The sequence below is a fragment of the Chiloscyllium plagiosum genome, unplaced genomic scaffold (assembly GCF_037043375.1).
Source record: "Chiloscyllium plagiosum isolate Xiang-an unplaced genomic scaffold, Cpla_swu_hap1 HiC_scaffold_38, whole genome shotgun sequence".
Lineage (NCBI taxonomy): Eukaryota > Metazoa > Chordata > Chondrichthyes > Orectolobiformes > Hemiscylliidae > Chiloscyllium > Chiloscyllium plagiosum.
This window is the reverse complement of record NW_028270176.1, coordinates 23,762,501-23,786,737: the sequence shown is the minus strand read 5'-3', so window position 1 is coordinate 23,786,737 and position 24,237 is coordinate 23,762,501. Positions and strand designations below refer to the sequence as shown.

At 42.5% G+C, this 24,237-nt stretch overlaps 2 pseudogenes; one reads left to right on the top strand and one right to left on the bottom strand.

Moving 5' to 3' along the window:
- The window catches only part of LOC148139315 (uncharacterized), a 47,301-nt pseudogene that overhangs the window by 17,605 nt on the left and 5,459 nt on the right, over nt 1-24,237 (top strand).
- On the bottom strand, nt 17,872-23,631 carry LOC148139316 (putative G protein-coupled receptor 139; annotated as a pseudogene).

Below are 24,237 nucleotides of genomic sequence, written 5' to 3'. Positions count from 1 at the left end.
CAATATGGTGAACAGTAAAATCATTGACTTCCTTCTGCTCTCCATCTCAGGATCACTGTGCTTCTCTTCTGTGTTCTGATTCCTCAAACCTTCATGATTCAGGAATTCATGAGTTGGGAAGCAATGTCCCAACACTGAGCATTGCCAAACATGCATTCCACAGAGTTCTCAACTGTTTCCAGCCTTTAGTGCGTTATGGCTTTACACATTGAGTAAGTATCTGTTCTCCACTTGACTCAACCATTCTGGCAGCTAACAGCTTCAGTCTTTCATTTCGGTGAAGCAACCATTCAACTGGAAAAGGGAACAGCTCAAAACTAGATTGACAGAATAAAATATATTGTAAAGTAAACATACCAATGATGTCATCACAGAATAATATTAAAGTGCTAAAAAGGATGACCTGTCTGAATACCAGCAGAGATTCTATGAATGGAATGGTGTTCCCTTTCATAGTTAATAACTTCCACTGGCATCAGAAAATGATCTAAGTATCGTGTTCTGCATCGAGTAAGCAAGGAACCTAATCCCAGTAGCTTCTGAGGTTGGTCTCAAATTCGAATGACTTGGAGGTACCTGTGTTGGTTTGAGGTGGACAGAGTTAAAAATCACACAACACCAGGTTATAGTCCAACAAGTTTATTTTGACCTGTTTGACTGTTGGACTATAATCTTGGCATTGTGTGCTTTTAACTTTGTCAAATTCAAAGGATCTGAAGTTATTTTGAATATTCAACTCCAGTAACCTCAAGAAATAAGTTGTCAGTAAATAGAGTTTCAGGGTGGTTCATTGGTTGGCACTGCTGCCGCACAGCACCAGGAACTTGGGTTTGTTTCCAGCCTTGGTTGACTACGTGCAGTTTTCAAGTTCTCCCCATATCTACACGGGTTTTGGCTTGGTGCTCCAATTTTCTCCTGAAGATGTGGTGATTAGGGGGATTGGCCATGCTAAGTTGTTCTGTTATGTTCAGGGATGCGTGGGCTCAGTGGATTAGGCAGAGGGAAGGTGAGGTGGAGGAGCAGGTGAGGGGATGGGACTGGGTGGGATGCTTTTCAGAGGGTTTGTGCAGACTTCATGATCCAAAGGCTTTCTTCCTTCATTGTAAATATTTCATACATGAATTTGTCCATCTCCTGTAGTTAGTCAATAAAAAGGAGCACTTCAATATAAGTATTCTGATTGCATGATTAATAGGGTCATCACTCAATCACTGTTGCTTCATTTTGCAAGGAAACACAGAATAGTATTGGTCCAATCTGCAACAGTTACAAGAATGACTCGCTTGAACTTGCAGAATCAGAGCCAATCCCTCAGTAAACATCACATGGACCCTCAGTGGGAAAAAAGATCACCGGAAATTCTTCAGATATTACAGTCTATGCCAGGCCTGTTTCAGATATCTCGAACACTGATTCATCTCATTGGATTCGAAAAGCTAATCACATGCACGACCGATAATGAGCAGATTGTTAGTGTCAGTACGTACCAGCTCCATTCAAAAGGTACATCTCTAAATACTCTTAAATGTAATTGTTTGAGACAGCTCACTCAGTCACAAACTGTGGTATTAAATACATAGTCTCTTTTCCACTATGTATATCAAGACAAAATTACGTATAATATTTTACTGAATCTATCGTTAAATTCAGTGTTGATATTTTGGATCAACCTATTGAAAGATATTATTCCACACCTCTGCGGCAGGATTGCTTTTGTCCAGCCCTCACTGACCATTATGACAGTGAATGCTAATCATGGAAACTTTGAAAGTAGGAGTAGCAGTATGTGATTCAGTCAGTCTAGTCTGTTCCAATATGCAACATCTAATATTGCTGACCATCCAGCCCAATCCCCACTGCCTGATTCCTCCTCATACTAGCAGGTTTTGAGAAGATTTGGATAAGTACTACATTGGAAAAACTACCCAGCAGGATACATGAACATCAACTAGCCACAAAAAGACATGACTCACTTTCACCAGCATCCTTATATGCAGAAGAGGAAGGACATCATTTTGACTGGACAACACACGCATTCTAGGACAAGCCAGAGACATTCACAAGAATACCTAGAAGCATGGCATTCCAACAGAAACACGATCAACAAACACTTTGATTTGGACCCCTTCTAACACCCTTTGTTAAAAGGAACAGGAAAAGACATCACCAACACAGGAAATGGCATCACTAACCCAAGGGAACTAATCACATAATTAGAAAGCGGGACATAACACCAGCATGTCACTGATGATACGTCTGAAAACAAACCTTCCATCTCAGCGATCAAACGTACATGAAGAATCCACATACTCTTTGATCCCTTTAACCATAAGAACTATATCTGTCTCCTTCACACAAAAAAATCCAACGCTTTCCCCTCATGTGCTTTCTGGAGGTATAATGTTAAGATACACATTTTCCCAGGTTCAATGTCTTCTCTGAGTGTGTGACTGTGTTAATTATAATGACTTAACAGTACAAAGTAGGCAACTTCGGACAGAAATTTAGAGACATATCTTCACCTAGAGAGTGGTGAGATGATGATGTTTCTGCCAGAGAAGTGTTTGAGGCCAAAACATTGGATGTTTTCAAGAAGGAATCAAATATAATTCTTAGGGCTAAAGGGGTCAACAGGTATGAGTAGAAAGCCTGAGGGCGCTGAGTAACTTCTCTCTCTGTCAAATTGTAACTTTTATAAGTTGTGTTTTTCTTTATGTCGAGGAATGCTTTTGTGAACATTCAAATGTCAGGAATCATTATGTTAATTTAGTTCTCTTGGCTGTCATAATCTCCTCTCAATTTTATAGACCATGTTGCTGGCTGTCATTCAGTTGTTTTAATGAGTTTCAGCAGGTGTAGGCCATTTGGCCCATCGACTCTCCTGTGCCATTTAATAAGACCACGCTCATTTTGGTTCTAGACTGAATTCCGCTCTTCTGTCTGGCCGCCCCATAGGCCACATCTCTGTTGTTGAGCAGAAACTTAGCATTTATTCAATGGCCTATGTCCACTGCTCGCTCGGGAAGAGTGTTCCAATGATTGCCTGTCCTTTGATAGGGAGGGGAATTACTCTGCCCCCTCAGGCTTTCTACTCATACCTGTTGACCCCTTTAGCCCTAAGAATTACATTTGATTCCTTCTTGAAAGCATCCAATGTTTTGACCTCAAACAATTCTCTGTCAGAAACATCATCGTCTCACCACTCTCTGATGAAGATATGACTCTTCATTTCTGTCCATAGTAGCCTAGTCCGTGCTTTTAACTGATTAACTCCACCCACCCCGCACTCCAAACCACACCCCCCTCCTCCACCGCCACCCCTCAATCTTGACTCCCCAGTCATCAGGAACAACCCTGTTAGAACATTATAGGTTTCTGTGCTATCCCACCCCGCTCCATATTCTTCTCAAGTCCAGTGACTACACTCATAGCCAATCAAGTAACACTTACTGCTTCATCCCTAGTTACAGCCACTCCCATCTGAATCAAACCTCTTGAACTGATAGTCAATTTCCGAGATAAGATGAGTTAAACATATTCCCTGTGGGTCTAAAGTCACACATTGATAAGATGGGCTTTGGACTCTAGGTTGCATTCCTGTGACTTTGATGTTGCCTTTCTCCATCAATCCAACAGGGTTGTCACGCTCAGCATTACTGAGATTACATTTTAATCTCGAATATAATATGTGCACTTATATTCCATTAACAGCCTAATTGGAAGTTCAATGCATATCAAAGCATTAGCTACAATCTCAGCATTATCTTGCCCATCTCCCCTTTCTAAAACAGAGCAATGTTAACAATATATCTTCATGTTAATATATGGGAAGATGTACTTTAAATCAGATAAATGCTATGTGACCACCAAGTTGCAATCTTGAGCACTGTCTTTTCTGACTATTTCTAAAAAGGTTTCCCTGAATAATTGCCATCTTCGTAAAAACAGCTTTGACCATTACCAGTCCAATTTTGATTGTAGTGCAAGTGCAGGAGTATATGTTTATTTTCTGGTATGTATGAACTCAGGTATCATAGGCTGCCCTTTCATACCATAGTTAATTTCCCTGTAGTGTCCATGGATGTGCAGGTTAGGTGGGTTATCTATGGGAAGTGCGAGGTATGGGAAAGGGTGAGGATATGGGACTGGGTGGGATGCTTTCGAGGGTTTTTGCAGACCTGATGGGCCGAATGACATCTTTTTGGACTGTAGAATTTCGATAAGTTAATTTTGTTGTCTCCTGTTGTTAGTCAATAAAATGAGCTCTTCAATGTAAATGTTACAACTGCATGATTAAAAAGATCATCATTTGAACAATGTTGTTCCATTTTGTATGTACACACAATAGCATCTGGCCCGACCAGCACCAGTGCCAAGAATGCAGAATGAGAGCCAATTCCCCCAATGAATATCACATGGACCATCAGTGTGAGTAAAATCACATGAAACGCTTCAGATATTAGAGTCTATTCTTGGAATGTGAATAATGGCCTGCTTCAGATCTCCCTGAAACTGATTTTGTCTCACTGGATTCAAAAACCTAACCTCATGCACAGTCGACAATGAGCAGGGTGTTAGTGCCAGCTGCTCGCAGCTTCATTCAACAAGTACATTTCTGAATATTCTGACATGTAATTATTCAAGTCAGCTTACTGCATCACAAGGTCAACTGTAAATCTGTAGTCTCTTTTACGCTAAACATAACAAGCCAAAATTCTGCATAATACTTTACAGATTATGTCATCAAATTCAATGTTGATGTTTTCGAATCAGTCTGTTGAGAGATATCATGCACCCCTCTGGGGCAGAATTGCCTGTGCTCAGGTCATGTTCCTGGCTATCATTCAGTTTGATTTAATGAATTAGAGCAAGAGTAGACCATTTGGCCCATTGACGCTCCAGCACCATTTAATCAGATGATGATCACTCTGGTTCTGGACTGACCTCCACTTTTCTGCCTGTTCACCCCATAGGCCATGTTTGTCTTTTTGAGCAAATTCTTAACAAACTCTTCAAATTATTCAAAGCTCGCATCTTCCACTCTCTGAAGAAGAGTATTCCAAAGATTACCAATCTTCCGAGTCAGAGAAAGGAGTCTCTTAGACCCCTCTGACCAGTTGATCACTTTAACCCTAAGAACAATATCTAAATCTTTCTTGAAAACATCCAATGTTTGGGCTGAAACACTTCTGTGGCAGAAATTCCACAGACTCACCACTCTCTGGGTGAAGACCTGCTTCATTATTTCGGTCTTTAGTGACCAGTCCCCTAGTTTTTAATGACGACCCCCAACCTCCACATAGTTCTGGACTGTTGGCCTTCAGGAATATCATTCCTGCATTTGACTCTGAGAATTTTATAGGTTGTATTAGATCTCCCTCACCCACATCATTCTGCTATAATCCAGTGATTATATTCCAAACAATTCGGTCTCTTTTCATACATCAGCATTTGTTACCACAGTCCTAAGTGAATATAATGCTTTAATCTGTAGGGAGTGACCACTCCTGATCTATTTCAGAGAAGATGAGTTACGGTAGGTCTGAAGTAAACTATTGGCAAGACGGGTTGGGAATGTAGAGTTCATTCCCATGACTTTAATGCTTCATTTTTCCATCAATTTATGCAGGTTATCATACTCAGCATTAACCAGACGCCGTTTCAATTGCATATATAATATTTGGATTTGAATTCCACCAGATTAGGTAGATTTTAAATCACATAATTGTGAATTCAATGCTTATTTCCAAAGCATTATCTACAATCTCAGGATTGCTAGGACATCCCGCCTTTGGAAAACAGAGCAACTTTAACGATATATTTTTATGTCAATATATCGGAAAATGTATTTTCATTCAAATAAATATTATGTCACTACCAAGTCATAATCTTAGGGCACTGTCTTTCCTGAATATTCTGACAAAGGCTTTGTTGGATAATGGTCGTCTTCATAGGAAGAGTGTTTGCAGTTAAGAGTCTGATTCTGATTGCAGTGAAAGTTCAGAGGTATTTGTTTATTCACCGGAGACTCACTGATGACGTTACCTAGTATGGTGTTCAAACATCTGAAAATGAACCTTCCAGGTCAGTGAACAAACCTCCATCGAAAAATTCAACATGAGGTACAAATCATCTCGAACATCATCAACACCACTAAGCTAAAATTGGCCCAGAGATGGGTGCATGTTTATTGTCTGGTATATTTAATTCATGTCGCATTGGCTGCCCTTTAAGGCTGATAGCGTCAGAAGATTTCATACATGGAGTTCTCAATTAGAGTGATTTGCTCTAAGAGTGCAACTGAGTTGAGAATTAAGAAGGGGGCAGTTTAATTGAGGAGAAGTTATTTCTCAATATTTCTAATCCATTTATTGCGACACATCTCCAGAGCATAAGGGACTTGAGCCACCAAATTTGTTCCCCAAAGGTAGGGACACTACCATATCCGTCATAGGAGCCCCATAACCAACGCCTGGTACAATTTGTGGGTGTACAAGTTACAAGCTAAATCAATCTGTTCAAACACACTGTCCTATGCAGTAGGCACAACTGGAACTTGAATCTCGAATGCTCTAGTTCAGATGAGATGACACAGGGGCTGAACCATATTCTTAACTGTTGACAATAGCGGATTGAGGAAGCTTACCCCCATTTCTAGGCATAACGTTGACCGTTTGCTGATCCATCACTTTCCTCAGCCACAGTAAGAGACGAGAACAACTGTGTTTTGGATTTTGTCTTCCTGGAGTCAAAAAGACACCATCGACACAGAATACAAACACTCTGAAGTACTCGCTTCTATTGATTATTGCACACACTATGTTACTTTCTAAATATCTAATTTGTAACTTTAAACAATTTTGTTATTAGAAGGAAGAAGCCAAGAGACACCATTGTTGTCACTCTCACAACTAATCTGACACAATACCATTGAACACGGAGGTAAATGAGAACATAGAAGTTAGTCCAAATCGGAGGGAGCTACCACATCATTTTGGATTTTGTTTCTGACTAACTAACTTAGTGGAAAATCCAATGAGTGTTACCCCTACTTGTTGGAGCATATACATCAGGGACTTTCCACGTCAGTCCACAGCTTGGAGGTGACTCACGAGCTATTGTCCTGGGAAATGAGTCACAGACTTCTTTTGAGTCAGGAACTTAAAAATGGCCCAAGGTTAAATTTATCCTTCATATGCATATAATAACAAGATCAACACTTTTTAAAAAAACTTTCAAAAACATTTATACCATATGCAGACGTGCGCTTTATAATAGTTCAAGTTCAACATCACAGAAAGTGCAAATGTTGCTCAATTGCTTTGACTCCAGTCTGCAACATCCCACAAATCGCTCACAATTAAGTTGGACTTGTGATGTAGTTATCATATCAAACGTTTTGTGTATTGTTACAGCTTAGTTTGGAATGATCATTGAGCCCCCATTATTTCACAAACTGTCTAACGTGTACGCAAAAAAGAAACAAATTTACCTGACTGATTGGAGATCAGAACTCCAACAAAAAATACACTCCCTTTCATCATGAACAGGAAAAATAATTCTACTTGCTATAAATATTTATTATACAATAACATTACCAAGAAGATCAAGATTACCAAGAGAAAGAATGGGACAGACAAAGGAAGGGAGAGAGAAAAGAACAGTCAACACCACTAAAAGCGAGAGAGTGAGACAGAGTGAGAGTGTGTGACTGAGAGAAAGAGAGTTAGAGAGAGAGAACCCAGGAGGAGGAATAGAGAGAGCAAAACAGAAGGACAGAGATGGAGGGAAACGCAGGGAGCAAAAGAGAGAGGATCCATCAGGATTTGCCTTTGCAAAGCCTCATTTCATACATTCCCAACATTCCCACTTCATAATGCCCCAGACTGTGCCACACTCTCTGCGATTCAGGTCATCTCTCAAACCTTCTCTCCGTCTAGCCCTCCACACACCACACCATCCCTGTCAATCTCTGCCCTCTGGCCCAGATCCCTTTGTCTCATCCCTTCTCTGTAGCTCCCCATTAACTTCCAGTCAAGCCCTCTCCCCCCAAGAGAACGCACATACTCCCCCACCACCTCACCTCGTCTAATTATCATAGAACATAGAACAGAGAACACAGAACATTAAAGCGCACTACAGGCCCTTAGACCCTCGATGTTGCACCGACCAGTCATACCAATCTGAAGCCCATCTAACCTACACTATTCCATGTACGTCCATATGTTTGTCCAATGACGACTGAAATGCGCTTCAAGTCGGCGAATCTACTACCGTTGCAGGCAAAGCATTCCATACCCTTACTACTCTGAGTAAAGAAACTACCTCTGACATCTGTCCTATATCTATCACCCCTCAATTTAAAGCTATGCCCCCTGTGCTCGCCGTCAACATACTTGGAAAAAGGCTCTCACTGTCCACCCTATCTAACCCTCTGATTATCTTATATGTCTCTATTAAGTCACCTCTCAACCTTCTTCTCTCAAACGAAAACAGCCTTTCTTCGTAAGACCTCCCCTCCATACCAGGCAACATTCTAGTAAATCTCCTCTGCACCCTTTTCAAATCTTCTACATCCTTCTTATAACGTGGTAACCAGAATTGTCACCAATACTCCAAGTGTAGCCGCACCAGAGATTTGTACAGCTATAGCGTAACCTCATGGTTCCGGAACTCGATCCCTCTATTAATAAAAGCTAAAACACTGTATGCCTTCTTAACAATCCTGTCAACCTGGGTGGCAACTTTCAAGGATCTGTGTACATGGACACCGAGATCTCTCTGCTCATCTACACTACCAAGAACCTTACCATTAGTCCAGTATTTTGCATTACGGTTACTCCGACCAAAGTGTATCACCTCACACTTGTCAGCATTAAACTCCATTTGCCACCTCTCAGCCCAGCTCTGCAGCTTATCTATGTCTCTCTGTAACCTACAACATCCTTCATCACTATCCACAACTCCATCGACCTTAGTGTCTTCTGTGAATTTACTAACCAACCCTTCAACTACCTCATCCAGGTCATTTATAAAAATGACGAACAGCAGTGGACCCAACGCTGACCCTTGTGGTACACCACTAGTAACTGGACTCCAGGATGAACATTTACCATCAACCATCACCCCCTGTCTTCTTTCAGCAAGCCAATTACTGATCCAAACTGCTATATCTCCCACAATCCCATTCCTCTGCATTTTGTACAATAGCCTACTGTGGGGAACCTTATCGAAAGCTTTGCTGAAATCCATATACACCACATCAACCGGTTTACTCTCACCTACCTGTTTGGTCACCTTCAATTCGCAGATCAATCCCCCACCCACACAAACCACAGTCTGGACCACAACGGGAGTAAATCTTGGAAGATGAAGTGTTACGAAGAAGGCAGATCCAGCCTTTCAATTCAAAATCTAGGAATGAATGTTGGTGTAACTGCAAGACACGTTTGTGTACGGCTTGGCACAGAACTTGGAGGGGGCAAGACATGTGCTGCCCTTCTCCACCTAGGTGGTGGAAGCCATGAGTTTGAAAAATGTTGTCAGAGATGCTTTGGTGAGTGACTGCAGTGAGTTAAAGTCATAGAATCATAGAGATGTACAGCATGGAAACGAATCCTTCCATCCAGCTCGCCCATGAAGACCAGATATCCTAAATTAATCTAATCCTATTTGTCCCTCTAAACAGTTCCTATTCATATACCCATTCAGATTCCTTTTAAATGTTGTAATTGTACAGCCTCCACCATTTCCTCTGGCAGTTCATTCCATACATGTGCCAACCTCCGCTTAAAAGAGTTGATCCTTCATTCTCTTTTAAGTCTTTCCCCTCTCACCCTAACCTAAACCCTCGAGTTCTGGACTCATCCACTGGAGGGAAAATATTTTGTCTATTTACACCCCTGCTCCTTATGGTTTTATAGACCTCAGTAAGGTCACCCCTGATGCAAAAACAGAACCAGCCTATTCACCCTCTCCCTCGAGCTCAAACCCGCTAACTCTGGCAACACCCTTCTAAATCTTTTCTGAACCTATCCAAGTTTCACAACATCCTGCCTATAGGTTAGAGACCGGAATTGCACACAATATTCTAAAAGAGGAGAAAGTGAGATCTGCAGATGCTGGAGATCAGAGCTGAAAATGTGTTGCTGGAAAAGTGCAGCAGACCAGGCAGCATCCAGGGAACAGGAGAATCGACGTTTCGGGCATAAGCTGAAGAAGGGCTTAAGACCATAAGACCATAAGACATAGGAGTGGAAGTAAGGCCATTCGGCCCATCGAGTCCACTCCGCCATTCAATCATGGCTGATGCGCATTTCAGCTCCACTTACCAGCGTTCTCCCCGTAGCCCTTAATTCCTCTAGACAACAAGAATCTATCAATCTCGGCCTTGAAGACATTTAGCGTCCCGGCTTCCACTGCACTCCGTGGCAATGAATTCCACAGGCCCACCACTCTCTGGCTGAAGAAATGTCTCCGCATTTCTATTCTGAAATGACCCCCTCTAATTCTAAGGCTGTGTCCATGGGTCCTAGTCTCCTCGTCTAACGGAAACAATTTCCTAGCATCCACCTTTTCCAAGCCATGTATTATTTTGTATGTCTCTATTAAGTCTCCCCTTAATCTTCTAAACTCCAACGAATACAATCCCAGTATCCTCAGCCGTTCCTCATATGTTAGACCTGTCATTCCAGGGATCATCCGTGTGAATCTCCGCTGGACACGTTCCAGTGCCAGAAGATAGGTGGAGTTGTGGACAGTGAGGAGGGCTGTTGTCGGCTGCAGAGGGACTTAGATATGATGCAGAGCTGGGCTGAGGAGTGGCAGATGGAGTTCAACCCTGCCAAGTGTGAGGTTGTCCCTTTTGGAAGAACAAATAAGAATGCGGAATACAGGGTTAATGGTAGGGTTCTTAGTCTGGTGGAGGAACAGAGGGATCTTGGGGTCTATGTACATAGATCTTTGAAGGTTGCCACTCAGGTGGATAGAGTTTGTAAAAAGGCCTATGGAGTATTATCGTTCATTAGCAGAGGGATTGAATTCAAGAGTCGTGAAGTGATGTTGCAGCTGTACAGGACTTTGGTTAGGCCACAGTTGGAGTACTGTGTGCAGTTCTGGTCGCCTCACTTTAGGAAAGATGTGGAAGCTTTGGAGAGGGTGCAGAGAAGATTTACCAGGATGTTGCCTGGAATGGAGAGGAAGTCGTACGAGGATAGGTTGAGAGTTCTCGGCCTTCACTCGTTGGAACGGCGAAGGATGAGGGGTGACTTGATAGAGGTTTATAAGATGATCAGAGGAATAGATAGAGTAGACAGTCAGAAACTTTTTCCCCGGGTACAACAGAGTGTTACAAGGGGACATAAATTTAAGGTGAAGGGTGGAAGGTATAGGGGAGATGTCAGGGGTGGGTTCTTTACCCAGAGAGTGGTGGGGGCATGGAATGCGCTGCCCGTGGGAGTGGTAGAGTCGGAATCATTGGCGACCTTTAAGCGGCATTTGGATAGGTACATGGATGGGTACTTAATCTAGGTTAGAAGTTCGGCACAACATCGTGGGCCGAAGGGCCTGTTCTGTGCTGTATTGTTCTATGTTCTATGTTCTATGTTCTATGTTCTATGTCCTTCCTGAGGTGTGGGGACCAAAACTGGACACAGTACTCCAAATGGGGCCTAACCAGAGCTTTATAAAGTCTTAGTAGTACATCTCTGCTTTTATATTCCAACCCTCTTGAGATAAGAGACAACATTGCATTCGCTTTCTTAATCACGGACTCAACCTGCATGTTTACCTTTAGAGAATCCTCGACTAGCACTCCCAGATCCCTTTGTGCTTTGGCTTTATTAATTTTCTCACCGTTTAGAAAGTAGTCTATGCTTTTATTCTTTTTGCCAAAGTGCAAGACCTCGCACTTGCTCATGTTAAATTCCATCAGCCATTTCCTGGACCACTCTCCCAACCTGTCTAGATCCTTCTGTAGCCTCCCCACTTCCTCAGTACTACCTGCCTGTCCACCTAACTTTGTATCATCGGCAAACTACGCTAGAATGCCCCCGGTTCCCTCATCCAAATCATTAATATATAATGCGAACAGCTGTGGCCCCAGCACCGAACCCTGCGGGACACCGCTCGTCACCGGCTGCCATTCTGAAAGAGAACCTTTTATCCCAACTCTCTGCCTTCTGTTAGACAGCCAATCCTCAATCCATCCCAGCAGCTCACCTCGAACACCATGGGCCCTCACCTTGCTCAGCAGCCTCCCGTGTGGCACCTTATCAAAGGCCTTTTGAAAGTCTAGATAGACCACATCCACTGGGTTTCCCTGGTCTAACCTACTTGTTACCTCTTCAAAAAATTCCAACAGGTTTGTCAGGCATGACCTCCCTTTACTAAATCCATGTTGACTTGTTCTAATCAGGCTCTGCTCTTCCAAGAATTTAGAAACCTCATCCTTAATGATGGATTCCAGAATTTTACCAACAACCAAGGTTAAGCTGATTGGCCTATAATTTTCCATCTTTTGCCTTGATCCTTTCTTGAACAAGGGGGTTACAACAGCCATCTTCCAATCATCTGGGACCTTTCCTGACTCCAGTGACTCTTGAAAGATCTCAACCAATGCCTCTGCTATTTCCTCAGCCACCTCTCTCAGAACTCTAGGGTGTATCCCATCGGGGCCAGGAGATTTATCAATTTTAAGACTTTTTAACTTTTCTAGCACTATCTCTTTCGTAATGGCAACCATACTCAACTCAGCCCCGTGACACCCTTTAATTTTTGGGATATTACTCATGTCTTCCACTGTGAAAACTGACGCAAAGTACTTGTTAAGTTCTCCTGCTATTTCCTTATCTCCCATCACTAGGCTTCCAGCATCAGTTTGAAGTGGCCCAATGTCTAGTTTTGCCTGTCGTTTGTTTCTTATATACTGAAAGGAACTTTTACTATTATTTCTAATATTACTGGCTAGCCTACCTTCATATTTGATCCTCTCATTTCTTATTACACTCTTTGTTATCCTCTGTTTGCTTTTGTATCCTTCCCAATCTTCTGATTTCCCACTGTTCTTAGCCACTTTATAGGATCTCTCTTTTTCTTTAATACATTTCCTGACTTCCTTTGTCAGCCAAGGTTGTCTAATCCCTCCCCGGTTAATCTTTCTTTTCTTGGGAATGAACCTCTGTACAGTGTCCTCAATTATACCTACAAACTCCTGCCATTTTTGCTCTACTGTCTTCCCGGTTAGCCTCTGCTTCCAGTCTATTTTAGTCAGTTCCTCTCTCATGCCCTCATAATTACCTTTATTCAACTGTAACACCATTACATCCGATTTTGCCTTCTCCCTTTCAAACTGCAGACTGAACTCTATCATATTATGGTCGCTACTTCCTAAGGGTTCCCTTACTTTAAGATCTTTTATAGAGTCTGGTTCATTGCAAAGCACTAGGTCCAGAATAGCCTGCTCTCTTGTGGGCTCCATGACAAGCTGTTCCAAAAAGCCATCCTGTAAGCATTCCATGAATTCCCTTTCTTTAGATCCACTAGCAACATTATTTACCCAGTCCACCTGCATATTGAAGTCTCCCATGATCAATGTAACCTTGCCTTTCTGACATGCCTTCTCTATTTCCCGGTACATGTTGCGTCCCTGGTCCTGACCACTGTTAGGAGGTCTATACACAACTCCAATTATGTTTTTTTTTGCGTTTGTGGTTCCTCAAGTCCACCCACACAGACTCCACATCATCCGACGCTATGTCATTCAATACCATAGATTTAATTTGTTCTTAACTAACAAGGCAACCCCACCCCCTCTGCCCACCTCTCTGTCTTTTCGATAAGTTGAAATACCATGGAGGTTTAACTGCCAGTCCTGACCCCCCTGTAACCAAGTCTCTGTGATGCCTACTACATCATAATCATTCACTATTATCTGTGCCATTAGTTCATCGGCTTTGTTATGAATGCTACGAGCATTCAGGTAAAGTGCCTTAATGCTAACTTCCTTATCATTAGAGATGTTGGAAGTCATATGTCCTAAGTTATCCTTGCTTTTTACTGTATTCTCAGTCTGCCTCAATTTTAAATCCGCCTGGAAACATGCTATCCTGCTGCTTATCTTGCCATTTACCTCCATACTCCCTGTCGCTTTCACTTTCCCTTCCCCCCAACTCAGAAGTTTAAAGTCCTACTGACCACCCTATTTATCCTCTTCGCTAGAACATTGGTACCTGATCGGTTCAGGTGGAGACCGTCCCAACGGTACAGATCCCCCCTGTTCCAAAACTGATGCCAATGCCCCATGAAGTGGAATCCCTCTTTCCCACACCAATCCCTTAGCCACGTGTTTACTTGCCTAATTTTCTTGTCCCTATGCCAATTGGCACGTGGCTCGGGCAGTAATCCGGAGATTATGACCCTTGAGGACCTGTGCTTCAATTTCCTGCCTAGTGCTTCGTAATGCCCAAACAGGTCCTCCACCCTAGTCTTGCCTATGTTGTTGGTACCAACGTGGACCACAACAACTGGATCCTCCCCCTCCCGCTCCAATATCCTTTCAAGCCGGTCGGAGACGTCTCGCACCCTGGCACCGGGCAGGCATCACACCATGCAAGACTCCCGATCCGGCTTGCAAAGGATACTATCTTTCCCCCTAATTATAGAATCCCCTATAACCACTACTTGTCTATTAGCTCCCCCCTCTTGAATGGCCTTCTGCACCATGGTGCCTTGGTCAGTTGGCTCATCCTGTCCAGAGCCCTTTTCCTCATCCGTACAGGGAGCAAGAATCTCGTACCTGTTGGACAAGGTCAAGGGCTGAGGCTCCTCCACTCCTGAACTCCGGTTCCCCCTACCTGCCTCACTTACAGTCACACTCTTTTGTGCCTGATCACTAGCTGAATGTGTATTACTTAATCTCCCTGGTGTGACTGCCTCCTGAAACAAAGCATCCAGGTAACTCTCCCCCTCCCGGATGTGCCGCAGTGTTTGAAGCTCAGATTCCAGATCATCAACTCTGATCCGGAGTTCTTCCAGCAACCAACACTTGCTGCAGATGTGGTCACTGCCGTTCACAATGGGATCAGCCAGCTCCCACATCATACAGCAACAGCACATCACCTGCCCAGCCATCTCTGCTTAGTTAGTTAATTACTTACTTTGTACAAGTATGAGTTAGAATACCTTCTGATAGCTCTCTGCTATAGTTTTTTTTACCCTAAATAAGGACTTGATGTATACACACACACAAAAAAAGTAAATTTTTAACTAGTCCCTGGTAAAGAAATAAAAATCCTTACCTTAAAAGAAAAAGCAGAGTAGTTAAGAAGGTTAGAGGAGGAGGGTGGGTGGGAGATACTACAGGTGTAGAATCTCGGGTTTAGCCGCCTTCCTGACTTATATACTCACTTTTCCTTCCCGGCTGCCCCTCTGCTTGCCGGGAAGGAAAAGTGAGTATATGCCCGAAACGTCGATTCTCTTGTTCCCTGGATGCTGCCTGGCCTGCTGCACTTTTCCAGCAACACATTTTCATATTCTAAAAGACGCCGAACAAATATCCTGTACAGCTGAACATGACTTCACAACTCCTGTACTCAATGATCTGATCAAAAAAGGAAAGCATACCAAACAAATTCTTCACTACCCTATCTGCATGCGACTCTACTTTCAAGGAACTATCAGCTTTCACTCCAACGCCTCTTTTTTATGCAACACTTTGCACGACCTTACCATTAAGTGTTTAAGGGTTGACTTACCAGAATACCGCACCTCACATTTGTCTAAGTTAAACATCATCTACCAGCCCTTCCATGGATTGTGTTTAAGATTTGACTTACCAGAATACCGCAAATCATACTTGTCTAAATTCAACATCAGCTGCCAGCCCTTCCATGGATTGTGCACATGGCCATACATTGTGTTCTTTGTCACACCTGCAAAGTAACATCCTGGTCCAATTAATGTACTCCTACCTGTTCCATCACGCCCATGTCTAACACATGGTTTTCTGTCACAGAGCAAATTAGATGGAAGTGAGGAGATTCTGTGTTCAGCAGTCTGTCCCATCAATGCTCACAAACCTGACCATCTAGCCCAGGAAGAGGAGCCCAGGGAATATAATGCAATTCAATGGATATGTGCTTATGGTAGATTCACCCAATTCACAGAAATGAAGCTGATCCACAGCTGAACACAAGTAGTTTCGAAACTGCGAACAAAAACGTTATTGAACTGAAAGTGTTGTTGGAATTTTAATCTTTAATTAATAGTTTAGATGGAAAAATATCATTCTGGGAAAGTGTGGAACAGATTTTCTTTCAGAAAGGACTTCATTAAGAACTGTTTGAAACATGTTATCTTACTGCAAGTATATTAATATGAAAATTCCGGCAAGAAGGCTTTGGCTATAAATCAGATACAAACAGTTATTACTAAGAATATTCAAGCTCAGTTGTCTGAATAATCAAGGGAAAGGCTGAAATAAAAGCTACCAAGACTACGAAGCGATAGAGCGAGCTAAATCACAGTTATACACGTGACACGAAATGAAACTCTCATCCAGGTATTTGAGGACTTAAAAGTAATGGTATTGTGTTAGACTGGAATATATTTTTGTAATGTGCCTTGAAAACTTACAAGCTTTTTTAAATGTACAGAACATGGATGTTTTCTCTTTAATTTAGTTCCCTTTAATAATACCATTTTTCCTTGCTGAAAACAAACATGCAGAGTTGCACACTTGGCTTCACTGAAAGTCTACTACATAAAATGAAAGAAATGAAAGAAAGATAAACTAACAATACACATGTTTGTTTCAAATCTGAGCTGTCCAACAATAACATCGTTTGGGATAATGGTAGATCATTTATGAGGTAAATGAAATGAGAGAAAGATTATTGCAAAACAGAACTGAAATGAGACACACAAAACGTGAGTGAATTCGTTTGCGATTCTCAGCCAATACTCGCGAGTGGCACTGTGGTACGTGTTGTGCCGCTCATTTGATGGATTGAAATCTCCCTAATTCAGTTTTTCAAGTCGTTTGTTTTTGGGTATATCCTTGATGTTGTGGATGCTGCGACGGTATATATTTCCTGAACAAAGTATTCATTACACTGACTTCAGGTGAAGGTTAAAAAAAATCTAGTCTCAATATTATGGAAATACAAAATAAAATGACATCCAACGGAAAGCAAACATGTGCTGCTGTTCGTATTTTCGTACAAACAAACATTTTTGATACAATTCAGGTGATGCATATTTACGAATTGTGAGAAACAGAACTCACTCACAAATCAGCCTGAGACAAAGCCTTGGAAACAAGAGCAATTTATTACGGCCTTGCAAGTACCGGACGCTTCTGCAATCAAGCAGAAATGCATGCGAAAACAAAACATATAAGCAATCTTATTCAGTTTGCAAGTTGTGGAATCACGCCTCCCTTTTCCCATCCTATCATAAGGCGGTTACCTCACTTGTTTTTCTCTTTCTAGTTAGTTTCTTATCTGCCCATCCTGCTGTCCTTGTGTGTCTGCATTCTTTGTTCCTTGTTTGTTACAGCTTGTCCTTATATCCAGTTTCTCTTATCATGCTATAAGCTTTATTGTGAAATGTCCCTGCTGCTTCTTTTTGTGCTCAGCTACAACCCTTCATAGTTATTTCCTAGCTTAAAACTATTTTATTTTAAAGACCCTCTATATTCATTAAAGTCTTAGCCTTAAGTATGCTACATGCTACATGCCACAAGAATTCCGTGACCGTTTGTATAATGTTCCCCTTCCCCTCCCTCCACAACGCCCCCTGCCCCACCTGCAGAAACTACATTTCTAATCACCGAAACGAATCAATTCTGCACTCAGAAAAACAGCTTATAGATTATAATAAATTCTTTATAAAAGTAAAGACTCTGCTAATTGCAGTCAGTGGGTACTTTACAGCGTTAATGAACTGTTCCCTGAACTTTGACTGAGTTACTACATAAATAAATGTATTTGTGCAGCAATTCAGATTCAGCAGCATGTATCCAAATCTTTCAAATACATGCAAACCGCTGTTCTATGTTCTGGGATCAATTGCTGCAATTGATAACATAAGAAATTTATTACATAGCGTGACCACAGCAATATGAAACTACTCGATATGGTGAACAGTAAAATCATTGACTTCCTTCTGCTCTCCATCTCAGGATCACTGTGCTTCTCCTCCGTGTTCTGACTCCTCAATCCTTTACGGATCCGATTCACCACTAACAAGTATCTGACTGTCATAGCATTGAAGAGCAAAACTAAAATTTGAGGGCAGCACGGTGGCACAGTGGTTAGCACTACTGCCTCACAGCGCCAGAGACCCAGGTTCAATTCCCATCTCAGGCGACTGACTGTGTGGAGTTTGCATGTTCTCCCCGTGTCTGTGTGGGTTTCCTTCAGGTGCATCGGTTTCCTCCCACAGTCCAAAAATGTGCAGGTTAGGTGAATTGGCCCGGCTGAATTGCCTATAGTGTTCGGTGAAGGGGTAAATGTAGGAGAATGGGTCTGGGTGGGTTGTGTTTCAGCGGCTCAGTGTGGACTTGTTGGGCTGAAAGGATTGTTTCCACACTGTAAGTAATCTATATCTAAAATGAATGGGAGCAATGGTGTTCATAGCTTATCTAACCAATCAAAACGATCCACTTGAGTTCAGTAAAATAGCTGGCCTTTCTTTGACAAGATCAGTGTACATTGTCAAACACAATCATAGGTTGCAGTATAATGAAAATGGGATTTGTTTTTAGAAAGAAAGAGTGCAGATTGTTGAAAGAATAACAGTTGCTGTTTTCACTGTACAACATATCAGTTTCAGTTTCTGGCAACAAATGGTCACAAACCGATCAGCGGAAAAAGTGACTGTGAACCAGACAGAACAATCTGAACTCACAAAAAGTAGACAGTCAACCACAATGCATGCAGGTGTCGGGTGCAGGGATGATCCCTGGTAAAAATAATGGTTCAGCTGTTTGAATGTAACATCAGTGATGATGACCATCAGATCTGCTGTTGCCATGGCCAGAGACCACATTTTCCTCAGGACTGGATCACAATTGCTACTGCACTAACTGTAAAATGGAGAACTAACATTAGTTCAGAAATTGTAGCTTGAACAATCTTGTATTTGAGTAGAGATGGCAATAGGATGCTCAGGAAGAATATTAAAATATAAAAATAAATTTTATTCCAAATTCATCCCACATGAAGCTATGTGCAATAAGCAAAGGGAGTGGGTGTGTGGTATTACATATAAAGTACTGAAAAATGGCTGTGGAGGTCAAAAATAGTTAGTAGAATATGTTGTTATTGCGGAGAGAAAGTGAGGACTGCAGATGCTGGAGATCAGAATCGAGAGTGTAGTGCTGGGAAAACACAGCAGGTCAGGAGCTGGAGAATCAACATTTTGGGCAAAAGCCCTTCATCAGGAATGAAGGTTGTGGCCACGGGGTGCTGAGAGATAAATGGGATGGGTGGAGCTGGGGAAAAGTAATTGAGAATGCGATAGTTAGATGAAGATGGCAGAGAAGGCAATAGGTCAGAAAGCAGGGTGGAGTGGATAGATGAGAAAAACAATGGGCAGGTCAAGAGGGTGGTGCCAAGTTGAAGGCTTAGGACTGGGATAATGTAGGGTGTGGGTAATCAAGAAACTGGCAAAATTTATATTAATCCTGTGTGGTTGCAGGGTCACAAGGCAGAAGATGAGGTGTTCTTCCTCCAGGCTAAGGGTGGTTAGGGTTTGGCGATGGAGAGGGCCAAGTACCTGCATGTCCTTTGGGGAGTGGGGGGGGGGGGGGGGAATTTGAAGTGCGCAGCCACGCGGCGGTGGGGTTGGTTCATGTGGGTGTCCCAGAGATGTTCTCTGAAATGAGCTGCAAGTTAATGTCCTGTTTCTCTGAATGTAGAGGAGAACACATAGGGTGCAACGGATACAGTAGATGAAATTGGTGGAGGTACAGGTAAATTCTGTCAGATGTGGGAGGATCCTTTGGGGGGTTGTGTAGATGCAGGATTTGCACTTCCTGCAGTGGCAAACGAAGGTGCCGGGAGTGGTGCAAGGGCTGGTGGGGCGTGCGGATCTGACAAGGGACTCAAGGAGGGAATGGTATCTCTGGAATGCTGATGGGTTGGGAGGGAAATATATCCCTGGTTGTGGGGTTTGTTTGAATTGGTGGACGGAGGATGATGTGATATATATGGAGGTTGACGAGATGGAAGTTGAGGACCAGGGGTATTCTGTTCTTGTTACATTTGGTGGGGTGGTGTTCAAGGGCGAAGGTGCAGGATGTGGAGGAAATGCATTGGTTGAACATGTGGTTGAACTCACGAGGAGGTGAACGGTTCATCAATTTCATTAACATCTTTACCCCGAACTCAAATTCACCTGGACCATCTCAGATAACTCCCTCCCCTTCCTGGACCTCTGCACCTCCATCTCCAGTAACCCAACTAACCATCAACATCTACTACAAACCCACAGCTACCTCCACCGCCTCCACACTGCCTCCCGTAAAAATGCCATCCCTCATTCCCAATTCCTCTGCCTCCACCACATCTGTTCCCAGGATGACCAATTCCACCACAGAAAATCCCAGATAGCTTCTTTCTTCAAAGACCACAATATCCCCTCTCACATGGTTGATGATGTCCTCCAGCACATCTCCTCCACTTCCTGCATCTCCTCCCTTGAACCCCATCCCACCCAACGCAACTGGTCCTCACTTCCGCATACATTGCATCATCCTCTGCCAATTCCACCACCTACAAATGGACCCCACCATCAGGGATATATTTCCCTCCCCATCCCTTTCAGCATCCCAGAGAGACAATTCACTCTGTAACTCCCTTGTCACATCCACGGCCCCCACCAGCCCTCACCCTAGTCCCGGTACCATCCACTGCTACTGCAGCAAGTGCAAAACCTACACCCACATCTCTCCCTCAATTCCGTCCAAGGCCCAGAGGATCCTTCCACATCTGAGAGAAATTTACCTGTACCTCCAAAAATGTCATCTACTGTATCCATTGCACATGAAGTGGTCTCCTCTACATTGGGGAGGCAGGATACCAACTGGTGATTATTTCAGAGAACATCTCTGGGAAACATCCACACGGGCCAACACCACCCCCTCCACCCGTGGCTGAACCCTACAACTCCACCTCCCACTCGATCAAGAACATGCAGGTTCTGGGCCTCCTCCATCGCCAAACCCTAACCACCCAATTCGTGGAGGAAGAGTACTTCATATTCCACCTTGGGACCCTGCAACAACATGGGATCAATGTGGATTTCACTAGTTTCCTCAGTTTCCTTCCCCCATGTTATCCCAGTTCCAATCCTCCAACTTGGCACTGCCCTTTTTATCTGTCCATCACCTCTCCCATCTATCCACTCCACCCTCCTCCCCAATCTATTACCTTCTCCCCCAACATCCTCTACATATCACATTCTCAGCTATTTTCCCCCCAACCCCACCACTCTCCCATTTATCTCTCAGAGCCCCAGCCCACAAGCATCATTCCTGATGAAAGGCTTATGTCCAAAATGTCAATTCTCCAGCTGCTCGGTTGCTGCATGATTTGCCGTGCTTTTCCAGCACTACACTCATGACCCCTCTCAGATATATTCTTATACAATGTTACACAAAAACATGGGAATAGTGGCACTCACAATAAGAGAACAAATCCATACTCTGTCAACAAATGAAGATGGAGTTGCGGATTTAACCCATGAAGCACAGGAGTAACCATTGAGAGATTGAAATGTGGTGCAAGATAAATGAAACCATTGATGACTCTTAAGATAACCAAATGCCACAGTCAATCTGTACATCAGTTCAACAAAGTATGTTTCCGAAATAATGGAAAAGGTAGAATTCTATCAGAGGAGACAGTATATATTTAACCTTGTCCTTGTAATTGGTTTACTCTCTCTTTGGACACAATCAACTGTTTATTCTACACTCCAATCACCTAACAATCACCTTCAGTCATTTGGCGTAATAGAGATGCACAGCACGGAAAAAGACCCTTCAATCCAACTTGTTCATGCTGAGCAAATATCTTAAATTAACCGAATCCCATATGCCAGCATTTGTCACATGTCTCGCTAAACTCTTTCTGTACATGAAAAATGCATTTTCAATATTGCAATTTTACAGCCTCCAACACTTGCTGTGCGAGCTCATTCCATATAAGCAGCACCATTTCATGAAAAGGTTGGCCCTTCAGTTTCTTTTAAATGTTTCTCCTCTCACCAAAGCGCTATCCATCCTAGTTTTGGAATCCCTTATGCTGAGGTCAAGAGCTTGTTTATTCACACTATCATTGGCCCTCAGCCTCTAATCTCCAGAGAAATAGACCAGTCTATTCAGCCCTTCCCTGTAGCTTAGTCCTTCTAACCCAGCAATATCCATGTAAATCTTTTCTGCACACTTTCAAGTTTAACAACATTTTTCCGAAAGCAAGGAGACCAGAATTGCACATAACATTCTAAAAGTGGCATAACCAATGTCGTGCACAATTTCAACATGACCTCCCAATACGTATACTCAATGCACTGACTTTAAGGAACAAGTACCAAATGCCTTCTTCTCTGTCCTATCTACCTGCAACTCTGCTTTCAAGGAACTCTGAAACTGCACTCAAAATATTCTTTGTTCGGCATCAATCCTCACGAACTTACCATTAAGTTTCTAACTCCTGTCTTGATTTGCCATTCCAAAATGTAGTACGTCAGATTTATAGAAATTTGTGGAAACTACTTTTCGAATCACGACATAAGTTAAAGACTGGAAAAACATACTCAGTACTGCTGATATTTTAGTGAATGGTTTTCATTGCATTCCATTCACATAACTTCTCAAATTCCTCTAAGCTACTCTTTGAAGGAAAATTAGTTAACTGATCATCAAAATAAACACAGGATTAGATTTGCTAAAGAAGAAAAGGCTTCTTTGCACGTCATCACCTCAATGTAACCATCCGCATCAGGTCAAGTCAAACTTACATAATCCTGATAATGCAGATCTGATTATAGCAAGGCCAACTAATCCACAGTGATCCTAATTCTACAGTGACAATAATTTGAGAAAAAAAACCAAAATATTTAAAAATAAAGAAAGCATTAGAAATATAAGTGCCATGGTATTCCACTGCACGGATTTATCAACATTAAAAGTTTTGCTAAAGAGAGGAAATAGCCTGTTGGCATTATCACTGGACTATTAATCCAGAAACTCTGGTAATTTGCTGGTGACCCGGGTTTGAATCCCGCTGTTAGATGATGGAATTTGAATTCAATCGAAACAAACATCTGGAATAAACAGTCTCATGATGACTGTGAATCCATTGCCGAATGCTGGACAAATCTGTCTGGTTCACTCATGTCCGTCAGTGGTGGAAACTGCCACCCTTATCTGGTCTTGCTGAAAGGTGTCTCCAGATCCACAGCAACGTGGCTGGCTCCTAAACTTTCCCCCTGTGCCATAAATACTGGCCCAGCCAGTGATGCCCATATGCTATTCAAATATTTTTGAAAAAACTTAGCAGGGATGCCAATAACAGCAATAGTGATGTAATAAACTTTATCAACAATGGTAAACAATTGCAGCATTTTGCATATGAAGGTTCTGTTCCTGGGTGATGAAGCCAAAACCTTTGAATTGAACACAGTATTGACGTGCTCAGAAACTCTTTTATACTGTTTCAAATTCCCAGGAAAATCTTAAAGTTGCATCATTCTTATTTCTGATTTGTTTGTGAAAATATGTTATCACTGAGATATTAAGTCCCTATTGCATTTGAATTATTCAGGTCTGAGACTTCATTGGAAAGCACCAAAGTGAAAGCTTATAGCCTTAGTGACCTGATGACAGGGGAAAAAAAAACTGTGAGTAATTAATTGCGGAAATCATTGAGTCATAAAATTATACAGCACAGAAACAGACCCTTTGGGCAAATTCATTCAAGCCGACAGGATATCCTACCTGAGCTAATCTCATTTTCCTGCATATCCCACAAAACCATTCCTGTTCATATACCGTCCACATGCCTTTTCATTGTTGTTATTCTACCAGCCTTCCTCGCCTCATCTTGTCCATACACACAGCAGCCTCCATGTGAAAACGTTATGCCTTAGATCCATAACACAACAAAACCTCCTGATTTCTCCCTCCACTTTTCCATGTAAGGTACATGGCACTGAACGGGCCTTGCAGAA